Source organism: Kogia breviceps, chromosome 10 (genome assembly GCF_026419965.1).
Source record: "Kogia breviceps isolate mKogBre1 chromosome 10, mKogBre1 haplotype 1, whole genome shotgun sequence".
Classification (NCBI taxonomy): Eukaryota; Metazoa; Chordata; class Mammalia; order Artiodactyla; family Physeteridae; genus Kogia; species Kogia breviceps.
Genome location: NC_081319.1, coordinates 86,283,361 through 86,298,952, shown reverse-complemented (window position 1 = coordinate 86,298,952; position 15,592 = coordinate 86,283,361). Strand labels below are relative to the sequence as shown.

The 15,592-nt window shown below is 39.2% G+C and overlaps 4 non-coding genes across 4 annotated transcripts; 3 read left to right on the top strand and 1 right to left on the bottom strand.

Moving 5' to 3' along the window:
• The first annotated feature begins 968 nt into the window (after nucleotides 1-968).
• On the top strand, nucleotides 969-1,050 carry TRNAS-AGA (transfer RNA serine (anticodon AGA)). Its single transcript has one exon. It is a non-coding gene; the product is annotated as a tRNA-Ser (tRNA).
• Nucleotides 1,051-7,616: 6,566 nt separating this feature from the next.
• On the top strand, nucleotides 7,617-7,698 carry TRNAS-AGA (transfer RNA serine (anticodon AGA)). Its single transcript has one exon. It is a non-coding gene; the product is annotated as a tRNA-Ser (tRNA).
• A 4,041-nt stretch (nucleotides 7,699-11,739) lies between these two features.
• Nucleotides 11,740-11,821, bottom strand: TRNAS-AGA (transfer RNA serine (anticodon AGA)). The gene has a single exon. It is a non-coding gene; the product is annotated as a tRNA-Ser (tRNA).
• A 2,705-nt stretch (nucleotides 11,822-14,526) lies between these two features.
• TRNAS-UGA (transfer RNA serine (anticodon UGA)) lies at nucleotides 14,527-14,608 on the top strand. The gene has a single exon. It is a non-coding gene; the product is annotated as a tRNA-Ser (tRNA).
• Nucleotides 14,609-15,592: the final 984 nt, after the last annotated feature.

Below are 15,592 nucleotides of genomic sequence, written 5' to 3'. Positions count from 1 at the left end.
ATATACTATAACCTCTTTAATTCCTTCATCCGTCGATGGACACAGGTTGTTTTATACCTTGGCTGTTGTAAACAGTGCTGCAATGAACATGGGGGTGCAGATATAATTTTCAAGTTAGCGTTTTCATTTTCTTCAGATAAATATACAGAAGTGAAATTGCTGAATCATATGGTAGTTGTATTTTTAATTTTTTGAGCAACCTCCATACAGTTTTCCTAGTGGCTGCACCAACTCACATTCCCACCAACAGTGCACAAGAGGTCCCCTTTCTCCCCATCCTTGCCAACACTTGTTATTTCTTGTTTTCTCAATAATAGCCATCTTAACAGGTGTGAGATGATAGCTCATTGTGGTTTTGATTTGCATTCGTCTGATGATTAATGACGTCGAGCATCTTTTCATGTACCTGTTGGCCATATGTATGTCTTCTTTGGAAGATAAAGATCTATTCAGACCTTCTACCCATTTTAAAATTGGATTGTTTTCTTGCCTTTCAGTTGTATGAGTTCTTTATATATTTTGGATATTAATCCCATATCAGATATATGATTTGCAAATATTTCTCCCATTCCAATGGTTTTAGATTCTTCATTCAAGTCTTTAATTCATTTCGATTTTGACATAGGTCTTGGTGATGGTTTTTTGGATTTGACGCCACAAGTAAAAGCAACAAAGGCAAAAATAAGCAAGTGAGAATAAGCAAGTATCAAGTTAAAAAGCTTCTGCACATCAAAGGAGACAATAAACAAAATCAAAAGCCTTAGCCTCCTTCCGTCAGAGCATCCGAATAAGGCGTCATTTCAGTCTGAGGAGGAGGCGTTACTTGCCACAACTGCATATTTGTCTAAGTGATGCCAAAGAGTAAGAAACTTTGCTTAATACAAGTACATTTTCTGATAGAAAATGTGACACTTTGAAGAGAGCCGAAGTTCTCTACAGCTACTTCCACGAAAAGATTCTCTCGTCAAGTAGTCGTGGCCGAGTGGTTAAGGCGATGGACTAGAAATCCATTGGGGTTTCCCCGCGCAGGTTCGAATCCTGCCGACTACGACACCGTTCCCTATTGAAGCATAGCCAGTTGGGGAAGAATGCTGTTGCCTTACAGAGAGAAACTGGATTGTTCTCCAACCTGGCTCTTTATGGTTGCCGCTGAAAGGCTCCACGAAGCACGCCGATTGCACCCCAAACAGTGTGGGATCTTCTTATTACTATTATATTCTCTTTAGGTAATTACTACTATTATTTTTAAGTAATTCTCCCTAGAAGAGCCAAGGCTTTGATGATGCCTTCCTGCTTCCTGCAAGCAAAACCCTCCTTACTAAGCAGCCTTTTCTAAAGAAAAAACCTTGGCAGAAACGTTTTCCCTTTATCGGGGCTCTTCTGCAGTCATGTACATCCTTGTTCACGTACAAAAGGAAACTTCACGAAATCTTGGATCAAATACAAGTGAAAGCCAACACTCATGGATATGGTTGCGAATCCAAACTGGGTATTAATAGGCAAACCACTACATAACTAAAGATATTAATTCAGACATTTTTTGGGTAACCCAACAAAAAGGTTGACGACATTATGCCAGACTGACTCGTCCTGGGGTCCAGGACAGTGGTAAAGAGAGAGGGACTTAAAATGAGGTGAAGTTTTGACTCATTCTGGGTACAGAATTCAGATGCAAAATCCCATTGTATGATTAACATGTATAGGTTAATGTATTAAAGTGTTAAAGGACTGTTAACCACAGCTGAGTGCCTTTCTAGGAATTCCTAGGAAAATTTGATTATCACTACCTTGACAGTTTAATGGAACTGGTCCTCACCTCTCTTGTGGAGATTGGCACACTTGTCATACTTTGGTGCATCTCATCCAAGAATGCATCTAATAATTTTTCTTACACACAGTGCTTTCCTTATTCATTGATTAAATACCAGATTCCTTCCTCTTTCATGTGTGTGTTCAGAGGAATGAAGTACAATAAAAAGCGTTGAGTTGCAAAGTCACATGGGTCAGTGATGCTGAGCTGTGACAAGTCCTCGTTGCTGAGCAGTGCCTGCCTGATGAACATGACTTGGTTTTGTCTACTAAGACCTGGGCTTCCAGAGGATGAACTTTTTTCTTTGCAAAACTCATCATCTTTCATCCAGCCATCTCTCACATTCAGCATACGGGTTGCTTTGACTCTGAGAAACTAATAGAATTCTAGAATGTCAAAGCTAATGAAATGTTAAGGCCCTTCTGTGGAAACAATCCCTAACTTTAGAGCTGAGGAAAGTGACTCACATGACATCAATGTACAGAATTTAAAAATAAAAATTTGTTCAAAAAGATACCTTAGAGAAGAGTGTTGATAGTATAAGCAGAAATTCCTCTCCTTCTGGATACTTCTTTCTGTAGGAGCCCATGGAGAATGAAGCTCCGGTTCTGGGGGCTGGAATAGAGATCCTGAGCCAGGACTGACCATTACACAGAATCTTGCTTTGTGCAGTATCAGCCTGTGATCTGGTTTCCAAATACTGCTTAGGATTCTGGAAGAGGTTCTGCTCTCTTTACTTTTAAATCGCTGAAATTTCTTATAAACAAGGAAAATAAAACCAAAACCAAAACACACTGGTGAACAGAGAAACAAAAACCAGAGTTACAGCAACTGCAACAGAGAATGTAAATAAGGAAGTACATTTCCAATAGAACTAAATGTGAGCCACTGACATAATTTAAAATTTTCTAGTAGTCATATTAAAAAGTAAAATGAGACAAGCATAATTCATTTTAATGATATATTTTATTTAACCCCAAATATCATTTCAACATGTAAGCAATTAAAAGTTGACAGTGTGATATTTCACTTTTTTTTTTTCATACAAAATCTTCAAAGTCTGGTGTGTATTTTGCAGTGAGAGCTCATCCCAAGTAGGACCAAGTGCTCAATAGTCACATGTCTCAAGTGGCTAAAGTATTGGACATCACAGATCCAGAGTGTGTAGAGAGCATAGAATTGAGTTGGTAGAAGACTGAAACCAAGGGATGGTCTACACTGCAAACAATAGGCTACAGTCCAAGATAGAAGTGTTCTTGACACGCACTTCTCGGTGCTTTCGGGACTCGTGCTGCTGTAACACCCAGTAACTAAACTTGCTATTTCAGGGAGCTCTTCCTTACTTCCCTTAGGAGTGTCTGCGGAAGCGCAGCGAGTGCTTCCCCAGTTCCTCTTCCAACGTGGTAGGCAGCACCTGGCCCAACATGGTGGACAGCTCCTGTTTCAGTACGTGGGCACTGTCAGCCCACCGAAGATTCTATTTCTAGGAAGGCAGAGGCCGGGAAGTCCACGAACCTCCTTCACTCATGTCTCTTTTCTTTTCATTTGTTTCAGTTGTGGGGATCATTCGTCTCTGATTGGCTGATTTGCTGTCCTTAAAGCCAAGGTAGAGTAAAATTGTAAAATTGTAAAACTGTAAAATTGTTTATTAGCTTCTCCAATGTTGTCATTCTCAGGTTCTTCACCTCCTGAAATCCTGTGCATTCTTAAAGATTGCCTCCCCACGTCTCCTACTTTGAAAAGTCCTCAAGTTCATCTTTCATTCCCCTCCTTCTGTGCCGCTTATGGTGTCTTTGCCATAACACTGTTTAAGAAAATACAACAATAATATTAGCACTTCCATAGTTCTTTGTTTATATGTCTCATATGAAACTACTTCTATATTTATCATTCATTCTGCCTGCTAGTATGTGGATTTTTGAAGAGATGAACTGTTTAAGTCTTATCTTAATCCTCCAAGCCCAGGTAGTCGGTTATTAAATCACTTTAAATGATGTAAACTAATGTAGTAGAAACTAACCCCATTTATAAATCGAACTGGTGTGTGTTCTTTAAATAATATGTTCCTTTAGTGCATCCTTTCATCTCTTTTGTTTTCTTGGCACCATTTAAAAGTCTCAGTAAAGTAGATGGTCAATTAATTAATCATTTTTCCTTATATATGTTATGAATCTTTGATATTTCCTTTGCTACACCTGTTAGTCTTTCAGAAGCAACAGAACATCCTAAATTAAGTGCTATTTATGAGCTATCTTTGACCTTGAAAAGGAAAGTGCCACCTCTACATGGCAATTGTAGTAAACATTCAGTAAAAACACAGAATTCAGAATAATCAGAGATAATAAGACTTAAGAGCGCCAATGTTGTCTAGCATCTGTCTCCTTTTGCATGCTACCTTCTTCAACAAGAAAGGGAGAATATCACAAATCAAGGTCTTCTCAGTGGAGATCTTAGAGTAAGGGTTGAAAAGTAAATGAAATAGAGGTTCCAATAACCTCTGGTTGAAAAAGAACAAGGTTCCATTCCACTCTGTGGGACCTACATATGTTTAATTCTAGTGTCCCAAATGTGTACCGTGAGAAACCCACACCCATGATCCCTCTGAAAAAGGCGAAAGACACGCTGAGAACTGGTTTGACTGACATTTTAGCTTCAGGCATGGGTGTACTTTGGCCTCCTAATTTATGAAATTGACGTTAATGACTCACATAGCCATATTTCAAAGATGGTATTTCTTCAGCAACTTTGTACTTAATTACAGTTGAGTAATGGTTAAGCTTATTAGTTAAAATTAGGTCTTGTAACATAAAGGAGACTCTTCAATGGAGGGTTCTCAGCCTCGTGTCTGTGTTCTCCAACAGTATTTGTGAATCCCTGATACTGTTTCTACAGTTGTTAGCTTTGTGTCAGGGCCATCTCTCTGTGAGAGGGTGAACAAATTTTATTTTACTTACCGTGGGATTTTGAGCCAAAAAATAATTTAAGAGTCTCTGTCTTAACTAACTTCATGACCATTGAATGAGAAGAATTTGTTAGCTCTATTTTGTTGTTTTGGGAAACACATAAAATGACTATAAAAGATATGTGGGCTCCAAACAAATTCCTTCTAACTGTTGTAATAGATTTGTCTGACATGAACCCAACATCTGCCTTCCCAGTGACAAATTCACATGTACCGCTATACTGGGGAAGAAAGTTTTATTGAAAATCACTATGCTCACTACCATGCCTTTGTATATTTCTGATGTCCACAGACCAAAACAGGCACACGTCCATCTAAAGCAAATAATTTGCAAAGCCTTGCCTGACCCATGTTGCTAAGGGCATTGACAAAGTTTTTCTTTTTCTTTACATTTCACTATCATGTTGCTCCTGAGAACAAATAGGCAGTATCTTAGGGATCTAGTTCACAAGCTACCTCTTGTATGTAGAAAAGACATGGACTGATACTCTCTTCTAATCAGCACCTTCAAGTCCCATTCACCTAAAATTACAAATTACAATTTTATTTATGCTTTCCATCTTATCTCTGTCATCATGCTGTCAGTCTTAAGCAGTTTCTTCAAACTGTCCCTGTGTGGGCTATATTTATTTGCCTTCTTTATGGAGTATCCTGCCTAATGGACTTGAATCACAAGGGCAGGGGTCATGCCCTTTGCCTTGTTAACTTTGTGTTATTACACCCCAGTCAATATGATTAATTCCATTCAGAAATGGGGTTTTATCATATCATGAACCATATGAAAGAGACTTTTTAATTAAGGTGTTTAATTAACCATTAAGGTGGTTCCCAGATGTAATGATTAGCACTCTGGTCTCTGAATCCAGCCATCTTGAGTTTAAAGAAGCTGTTTATTTCACAGCTTTGTTTCCCTGTTGTCAGGAGTTCATTGTCTACAAAAGCCATACTAAGCAATTTTATTCCTGATCTCTCTCAGCACTTAATATCTGTATCTAGGAGGCTTCAGACAGCCTCATCATGTTTCATAGGGAAAGAAAAAGGGGTCAAAATTAAATACATTCATTTAAAATAGCATCAAAAGGGATAAACTGTTCAGGAATAAATTTAACAAAAGAAGTGCAAAACTTATACTCTGAAAACTACAAAACATTGCTGAAATGAATGGACATCTAAATAAAGAGGACTATATCTCATGTTCATAGACTGGATCTTAAATTAACATTGTTAAGACAACAATTTTCCTCCAAATCATTCTACAGATTCAATGCAATTCCCATCAGAATCCCAACTGACTTTTTTTGTGGGAATTGATGAGCTGATTCTAAAATTCACATGGAATTTCAAGGGACCTGGAATATCCAGAACAATCTTGAAAAGAAGAAAAAAGTAAGAGGACTTGTACTTCCCAATTTCAAAACTAACTACAAGGCAATGATAATCAAGACAGTGTCATAATCGTGTAAGGATAAGCATATAGATCAATGGGATAGAACTGAGAGTCCAGAAATAAAGTCATATGTCTATGGTCAACTGATTTTTTTAAGGGTGCCAAGACCATTCAGTAGGGAAAGAATAGTCTTTTCAACAAATGGTGCTGGGAAAACTATGTAACTACATGCAAAAGAACGAAGTTAGATCCTTACCTCATACAATTTACATAAATTAACTCAAAATGAATCAAAGACATAATGTAAGAGGTAATATTATAAAACTCTTAGAAGGAAACATAGGAGTAAATCTTCATAACCTCAGATTTGGCAATGGATTCTTAGATATGACAGCAAAAACACAAATAACAAAAAATAATTGATAAATTAGACTTCTTAAAAGTTAAAAACTTTTGTGCTTCAAAAGACACTATCAGGAAAGTGAAAAGACAACCCAAAGAATGGAAGAAAATATCTTCAAGTCATATATCTGATAAGGAACTAGCATCTAGATTATACAAAGGACTCTTACAACTCAAGACAAATAACCCATTTAAAAATGGGCAAAGAACATGAATAGACATTTCGCCAAGAAAGATATACAAATGACCAATAAGCACGTGAAAAAAAATGCTGTAATTAGTCATCTGGGAAATGCAAATTAAAACCACAATGAGATACTACTTCACACCTTCGAGGATGGCTTGAATGAAAATGACATATAATAGCAAGTGTTGGGGAAGAATGGAGAATTCATACACTGCTGGTGGGAAGGAAAATCATGCATCCACATTGGAAAACAGTCTAGCAGTTCCTGGAACAATTAAACATAGCTTTACCATGTGACCCAGCAATTCCACTCCTAGGTATATAAACCAGGAAAAGGAAAATATACAAATAAGTAATAATGATAGTAAAACTCAAGTTATTTTGAAGTATGTACAGTGAAAACTAAAATCTCTCTCCAGTCTATGTGCTCAGTTATTTAATTTCTATCCACAGTAGCAAACTGAAACCAGGTCTCAAATAATCTTCCAGAATTAAAATATATGCATGCACTTAAGCTCTATTTTTAAAAAATCATTGCTGTTACATATAATTCTTAAGTGAATGTTAAAGTTTGTTCCAGTTTGCCGGGGGTATCTCATGAATCTCCACCAGAGGCTGGCAGAGCAGAAGCTGATCTCATTGCAACAATCCATCAAATAAGGAGTCCTTCCAGTTCTGAGGATAAAGTGTTACTTGGCAATATGGTTACAATAGCATGATAGTCACCCAAATGACATCAAAGAATAGGAAACACTGACTGCAAATAGTCTTTCTGATACATGATTCAGTCTTTCTGGTATGTGATTTGCTTTTATGAGACCTGAGTTTCAGCATAGCTGTTTACTTTTATAAGGAATCACCCTGTCGTGTAGTTGTGGCCGAGTGGTTAAGGTGATGGACTAGAAATCCATTGGGGTCTCCCTGTGCAGGTTCAAATCCTGCTGCCTACGTGGTAGTTAACTGAGTTAGTTCCTTAAGGCTGTACATTTTGACAAATCCTGGAGTTGCTAGTCCAAAGACAAAACATGAATTCTAACCAATATGCAGGTGGTTACTAAACTTGCCAGTTTATGATCCTGCAATTAACTTACCCATGATGGGGCTCCATCGTGCTGACCACAAAAAAGAAGTCATAATTACTGTATTTTCCAGTAGGTTTGACCTGTATCCTAATACATTTTCTTTCTTCCCAAGAAGAGGCCTAGCTTCAGAGATACCTTGGTGTTTCCTGCTATCAAAATCCTACTTGCTTCTCCATGGAATTGTTACCTTTTCAGGGATTTCCTTTCTCATATATAACTGTATCCTTTATATGTCTCAACACACTCATATTCTCATGTCTGAGCGAGGTTGATCTACAACTCCAGGCTTGCTTCACACAATTCCAGCCCGTTTATGGGGTAAATAAAGTGCCAGAAGTGAATGCTATTTGAAGACAGCAAAATTCTTTGCCCCCATGTGACTGCAAAACTGTATCTACCAAAAAGCAGTAATCAACTGATATAAAGTTTATTTTCCTTCCCTATTAAGAATTTTAATATTTACACTAATCAAACATAATAATCATGATATGAAGCTCAAATGATTTTGAGGTTATATGCAACGAATAAAATCTATCTTCTATCCGTGTGCTCTAGCTGTTTAGTTTTTCTCCACAGTGAAATGAATTTTTGTATAACCTTCCAGAGTTATATGTGTGTATAGTATTCAATCCACTCTTTATTTTTAAATGAATGGTAGCCAACTTATATTCAGTGATTATCTTGTTTTTTTTCTCTCCCTTAAACATATATTCTGACCTGTACAAAATATGCCCAACTGATTTTTTGACAACAGTACAAAAAAAATTCATTGGAGGAGTGATAGCCTTTTCAACAAATGGACATCCATAGATAAAAACAAAAACCCACGTTGACCTAAACCTCATTCCATATACAAAAATTAAAATAAATCAAAACTGAAATGTAAAACTATAAAACTTTTAGAGAATAACATAGGAGATCTTCAGGATCTTAGTCCTTAGACTTGATACAAAAGCCCAGTCCTTAAAAGGAAAACAGATAAATTGGACCTCATCAAAATTAAAAACTTTTACTCTTCAAAAGACACTATTAAGAGGTTGAAAAAAACAAGCTACAAATTGGGAGAAAATATTCGCAAACCACATATCTGACAAAGGACAATATCTAGACAATGCACAAGAATTCTCAAAACTCAGCAGATTAAAAAATGACAACAACAAAAACCCTAACCATCCAATTAGAACATGGATAAAACATATGAGATATTTCACTGATGGGGATCTACAGATGGCAAATCAGCGCATGACTAGGAACACGCCCAGGGAGTTTGGCTCAGCTTTATGAAATTGACTCTAGCAATGGCAAAGTCCCTGGCCATAATGATGTTACAGCTTTCCCACATACCCTTTTTCAGGTCTCGGCTCAAAACTTTCCATTTCCTAGAAAATGACTGATGCTCAGCTGCATAGGCCAAATGAACGTCTTTGGAGATGGCTACTGTGTTCTGTTAGTGCTGGCAGGAGAATACTGGCAGTCGATACAGATGTAGAAGTGAGGGCCCCCTTCTCCCCCTGCAAAATTGTCTTGGGCTGTCAACACTGGCTCTGCAGTTTCTGTGGCAGAGAATAGGGAAAAGAACAGAAACTCTGAGAATCAACTGGAGAAGGCGAGCAACCTGCAGAATTCAGAAGAGAATCAAAAAGAATGAGGGACAGCTCAAGGAGGAAACCAGTCAGCATCTTCTGAGGTTTGACTTCTTGCTGCTACAAACCATGCTTGCCTCAGGGGAAACTTGCCCCGAGGTTACAGCAAAATCCTCATTTCAGAAAAGGGGCTTGCCCCTACCCTTGGGAGCTTTCATTTCCAGTTTGGGGCCTTGGCAACCTGTTGAGTTGCTGGTGCCTTCTATCTTAATTCCCAAGTCTCTCCGTTTCCGAGCGATGAGAACACGTTCAAACGAACCTCGCATATGAGGAGACCTTTGAAAGTGGAGAGCGAAGCGTTTATGACTCCATATTGGGTTATGGAGAGGAGGAATCGCAGTTGACCCTGAATCCCGCAAGAAGGGGGAACTTGGAAAAAGGGAGGCTTACTTTGGAGTCTCCAATAATGGAGAGCAGCAGAGCAAGTGAAACCTGCGCAGACACAGGAGGAGGGGAGAAATTAAAGCTGAAACAGAGATATTGTCCACTTTTGCCTGATAGATAGGAGTGCGTACTTGGAAGGAGGGAAAACAAGAAAGGTAGTCGGTTCCAGGACGAAGAAATCCTGAGGCAAGGGCTTTGGTTGAGGAAGAACCTGACTCTTGAAAGATTTTATAAGGCTTTGCTGGGTTCTTGTTCTGGAAATGTGACACTGTAGCCATGATTGTTCACTACCTAGCTATCGTAATTCCCAACCCAAAGGGAATGATTGGCATCCACTTGAAGAAAGGTTGAAGATTTGTGAAGACCTCAAACTAGAGATGGTGTGGCATTAATATTTTGAGAATGACATGACTGTAAGGGCGGGAAATAAAGCAAAAAGTGTAGAGGAGGCGGACGAAGAAAAATAGTGAAAAGAAGACATTGAAGTGTTGGGAAAGTGGGTAAGAATCACGATTGAAAAGTATTTCCCAGGTTTTTTGCAGCGACCAGAGTGATGCAGCAGGAGTGTGCTGGACCCATAACGCAGAGGTTGGTGGATCGAAACCATTCTTTGCTAAACTTATGTGTTTTTCTCAAGTCCGGAGATTTTTTTTCCTGCTTCCTACACCTACTGAAACATCCACAAAGCAGAAATGGTAGTCAAAAGAAAGCCACCGGAGACAGTCTCACAACCATTCTCATCCTCTCGTCTTCCTGGGGCAGGAGTATCTCATTTTCTCTGCCCTAACTATCTTCAAAGCCCACAGAATGATGGCAAATGCTATCCAATCTTACTTGTCTTCCACCTCAACTGCTTACTCCCTCACTGCTTGCTTGGCTGTCACTTAGAGGTGCTCAAAAAATATATGCTGAAGCAAAGAAGCCTTACCGTGACCATGGCCACACACATTTCCTCAACGGCTGGTCGTTGTGGTCTTTGAATGGGATGAAATCAAAATAAACTGTGAAAGGAAAGCATTAGAGAAAGACCTGGAATGATGGGGAATCTCCATGTGTTGGGCGGAGGCAGAGGTGGATTTATGTGATTCCACCCTGTCCTAGAGGAAGGGACATGGAGGCGAAAGTGTCCAGTTGGGAAATGCTGGGTAATGGCGGGAGAAGAGGAAGAGGAGCAGAGAGAAGAGGACCTACAACCTACCTGGAAGATCGCTGCCCAGTGGAGAATGTCTGGGGACATTTACTGGGTCTGGGGACCCAGTAAATTAAGAATAAGAAAAAAGTACAACTTGCAGATCCATCCACAGTCATACCCATAACTGTTTTGGGTCCCCAGAAAGCCAGCCAGGTGTAATGTTGTCGTCCTTATCTGGCTGGATCACAAAGAAAATGGCTTTATTTAATTTCTTTAGTTGTGTAAGTAGTTTGCTTATTAATACCCAGTTTGGATTCGCGACTTGGTGACCTAGCTATGAGTCTTGGCTTTCACTTGTATTTGATCCAAGATTTCGTGGAGTTTCCTTTTGTACGTGAGCAAGGACGTACATGATTAAAGAGCCCTGATAAGGGTGCGATTCTTTGGACACGGAAATGCTCCTATCAAGTTTTTTCTTTAGGAAAATCTGTTTTGTAAGCAAGGTTTTGATTGCAGGAAATAGGAAGGCGTCACCAAAGCCTTGGCTCTTTTAGGGAGAATTACCTAAAAATAATTACCTAAAGATAATAATAGTAATAAGAAGATCCCACACTGTTTGGGGTGCAATCGACGTGCTTCGTGGAGCCTTTCAGCGGCAACCATAAAGAGCCAGGTTGGAGAACAATCCAGTTTCTCTCTGTAAGGCAACAGCATTCTTCCCCAACTGGCTGTCTCAATAGGTAAAGGTGCCGTAGTCGGCAGGATTCGAACCTGCGCGGGGAAACCCCAATGGATTTCTAGTCCATCGCCTTAACCACTCGGCCACGACTACGTAACAGTTGCTCACTCTATTAGCATAAGTAGCTGCACGGAACTCCAGCTCTCTTCAAAGGATCAAATTTTCTACCAGAAAGTGTATTCGTATTAAGAAAAATTTCTTATTCCTTGACATCATTTAGACAAATACCACTCTATGGCGGCAAATTGGCAAGTAACACTTCCTCCTCAGTCTGGAAGGGCCCCTTATTCTGATGCTCTGCTACAAGGAACCCAAGCAGGAGACATCCTGAGAGACCAGCTTCCTGATCTGTCAGCTTCCGATGGGGATCCTTGAGATACACACACTCAACAACTGAGACACACTCTAACATTTGTTGCAGAATTATGAGTATAAGCACGATTTGAAAAACTCGAAATGACCATCAGTTTTAAAAATAAATTTTGGAACATCCATATAGTGGAAGATTCTGAAATTTTAAAAAGATTTCAGTCTTTTAGAAAAGTCACAACTATTTGATTTAAAGGATTGTCCCACCTATGTCAACACTTTTTTATTTTCCGGCATTCATATGCAGGAATAACTAGGGCACAGACCTCAAATAAAACAGCTCCCCAAACCTTAAAAACGTGAAAATTCATGTTACAAATTTTAAAAACTTATAAAACTATGCTCAGTGTTCTTTCAAAATGACTTTTAAAAAAGAAAAAAACAGTTAAATGCTAGCAAGCAAGAAGGGGTGGAGAAGTCTTCATTAATTCTAACAATCTCTAAATGGCATTGATTATTTGAGAAACAAGTTTAAGGTGAATACTTTCATTGTCGAGTGTATTGAACAAGACAGATGATTAATCCAACTACCACTTGAGGCAAATATCAGCTCTCGAGCAACATCAATAAATAACCAATAAATCAATAAAAGACATTGTTCTGCTATTCACTTACAAAACTTGATGATTACTTTACACTATAAAAAGCAACAACAAAATTAACTCATAATCCTGCAACCCAGAAACCAGCACCAGCAACGTTTTGAAGTATTCCTCCTCTACTCCCAATATTTCATATGCAAAAGTTTTGCATAGTTGAAGTCATGTTCTTTGCATCCTGCTCTTGTCAGTGAACATTATAAACATTTTCCCAGATCAATTACAAAGTGTTCCCAAATTTTGTTTTACTGGCTTTGTAATGATCTATTACACAGATGAAGCAAAAATATTTAAACATTTATCTATTTTTAAATACCTGTTTTTTGCTATCACAATGAGAAATAAAAATAAAGATTTTTATGCAGTATGAGTTTTTCTTTGTTAAGATTATTTCCTTAAGAGGGTGCTTCTCAAACTTAGGTGGGCATCAAAACCACCTGGAGGGCTTCTTGTTAAAACAAATTGCTGGATCTCCTGGCTTCTGCCCTCCCCCCTCCTAGCAAGTTTTTAATTCTGTAGATCTGAATTCAAGTCCAAGAATCTGCATTTCTCACAAGTCCCCAGGTGGTGCACACGCTGCTGCTGGGGACAATAACTTTGATAAGACCGCTCAAGGACAACAAACTTCAAAATAAATTTACTGTGTTAAAGGATATAAACGCCTTATGAATCTAAATGGAGGTATATAGCAAGCGCCATGGTAGTAAGACCAAATAAAATTTGCAAGACTACAGTGAGGGAGGATTGTTCTTACTGTCCTAAAGAAAAACAGATGTTTTTTAACCACCAGAGAGACAAATTCCAGGATCGATCATGGAAGTCACGTTCCTTTTGTATCTGAGATTCTCTTTAAATCTCTACTAGTTTATGCCCTGGGGACGCACTTCCATTCCTAGAATTCAGAGAATGTCCTTGGTTTTGGAGTCCTTGACATTTCCATACAAAGGAATCTAAGCCAAGTGTCCCCTTCATCATCCCATTCTGATAAACCAGGTAGCCTCTGACTCAAGAATCAACCTTATTAATTTAGCTACATTTATTCTGACATATACATGTTTACATTTCTTTTTGGCGCTATTCTGCGTTGAGAATGTCTTCCTGCTGAGTTCGGATCCCTGGAAAACCTGTATTCTGAGTTCCTCCCTTTCCCCCGGGCTCCGGAGGCTGAAGTCTTCGTTCGCTTGGGAATTGTCTCGCGTCCTTCACCAGGACAACATGAGTGACCTTCAAAGGAAGGGGTCCGAGACCTCTCCTGCCTTGTCTTTTCCAATTAGGACAGAAACTGCTCACCCCCCACCCCGCCCCCTCATTCCGAACTGTCGCCGCAGTCCGATTTTAATCGTTCTTTTGGAAGCATAAGTCAGTTTGATTCATGGAAGAGATTCCTGATTTAGATTTTAAACCTGAAGGTAAACGTAGATGACTCCCCACCTCCACCCCCACCCCCACCCCCGCCATTTCTCGCACGTTCCCTTCATTCGAGTTCCTTCTCCCAGTGGTATTTACGACTGGAGGTTGTTGAGAGCTCACTCAACTCAAAGCTCCCCTTCAGCAGGTTCCCGAGAATTAGGTGTGATCATGCGTGTCCAAGTTAATCACCGGCTTTTGGACAAGCTCCAGCATCTAAGAAGTTCGAGTCGCTTGTCTAGGAGCATTTTATTGAATTACATCACCAGCTGGCTCTTCATTTGCTCTAGATGAGCTCTTTCATTCTCGAGGGAGTGGCCTGGACAGGGCTGAGAAATTTTTGTTGCCAGACCTACTGTTGGGGAAGGTGCCACACATCCACCACTAGTTATCACTTTAGCCCAGTAAGCTCTCGGCAAGTTGGTAGTCGTGGCTGAGTGGTTGAGGCGATGGACTTGAAATCCCTTGGGAGCTCCCCTCGCAGGTTCGAATCCTGCTGACTACGGCTTTTACCAGGAACCCTACATGTTTAAACACGCCCAGTAGAACATTGCAGTATCTCTTAACACTACAATCACAGTGATATTCTCCTACTGTTGATTCGTCGCTACGGTTAACCGAAGGGCTGGCGGGATCCATAAAAAGTAGCGACACGGACCATTTTTGTTGAACACTTAAGATGTGATATAAGCAAGAGCTCCATAATATTTATATCTCCATTTGGTATTTAAACTGTGTGATGGCAATAAATGTATGCAGTAAAGATAGAGTTACAGTTGCAGAGTAGAGGCGTTTTTTTGCATTTTCATCTGGGAAAGAAAATTTATGTATCAATAAATACAAGAAAGATAAAGCAAACTTCAATTTTGACCAAACTAAAAGTGATCTGTGCAGTATATGAATGATGGGGCGTGAAGAGTAGATTCCACATACTGTGAAGGTCGAAGGGTGTAATGAGACCATAAGTAGTGTTTTCCCAGTACAGTATTTGCAAAAACAAACAAACAAACAGGGGTGCATAGTGTTTCACAGTTAGTGGCACTGTGAGAGAGAAAACCAACACTCTCTGGTTTCGAACAATGGAATATGTTTACATGTGGAAGCAGGAACTTCACAGAACTCATTTATTATGAAGGAGAATCTACATATGAATGTTTGGATAAGCAATTTACACATGGTCAATGTTAAGAAGAAGCAGACAGTGAATAAGATCGGTGTATGGGGGGGGAGAATCTTCATTGTGAGCACACTTGGAGTTAGTGATATGTGTTGGTTGTGAGAAAAAAATTTTGCTTAAAAATTCCACACACAACCTGGTATCATAAAGAGACTATTTGTGTGTGTGTGGATAGGGGGAATCTTCCCAGCTCCTAGTCCATGTGAAATGACTGCAGATTTCTAATTCAGGAAAACAAAACGAAACAACTCACACTTCATCCAAGACAAAGACTAAACTTAAAAAAAAAAAAATTTCCTGAGACCTGGACAA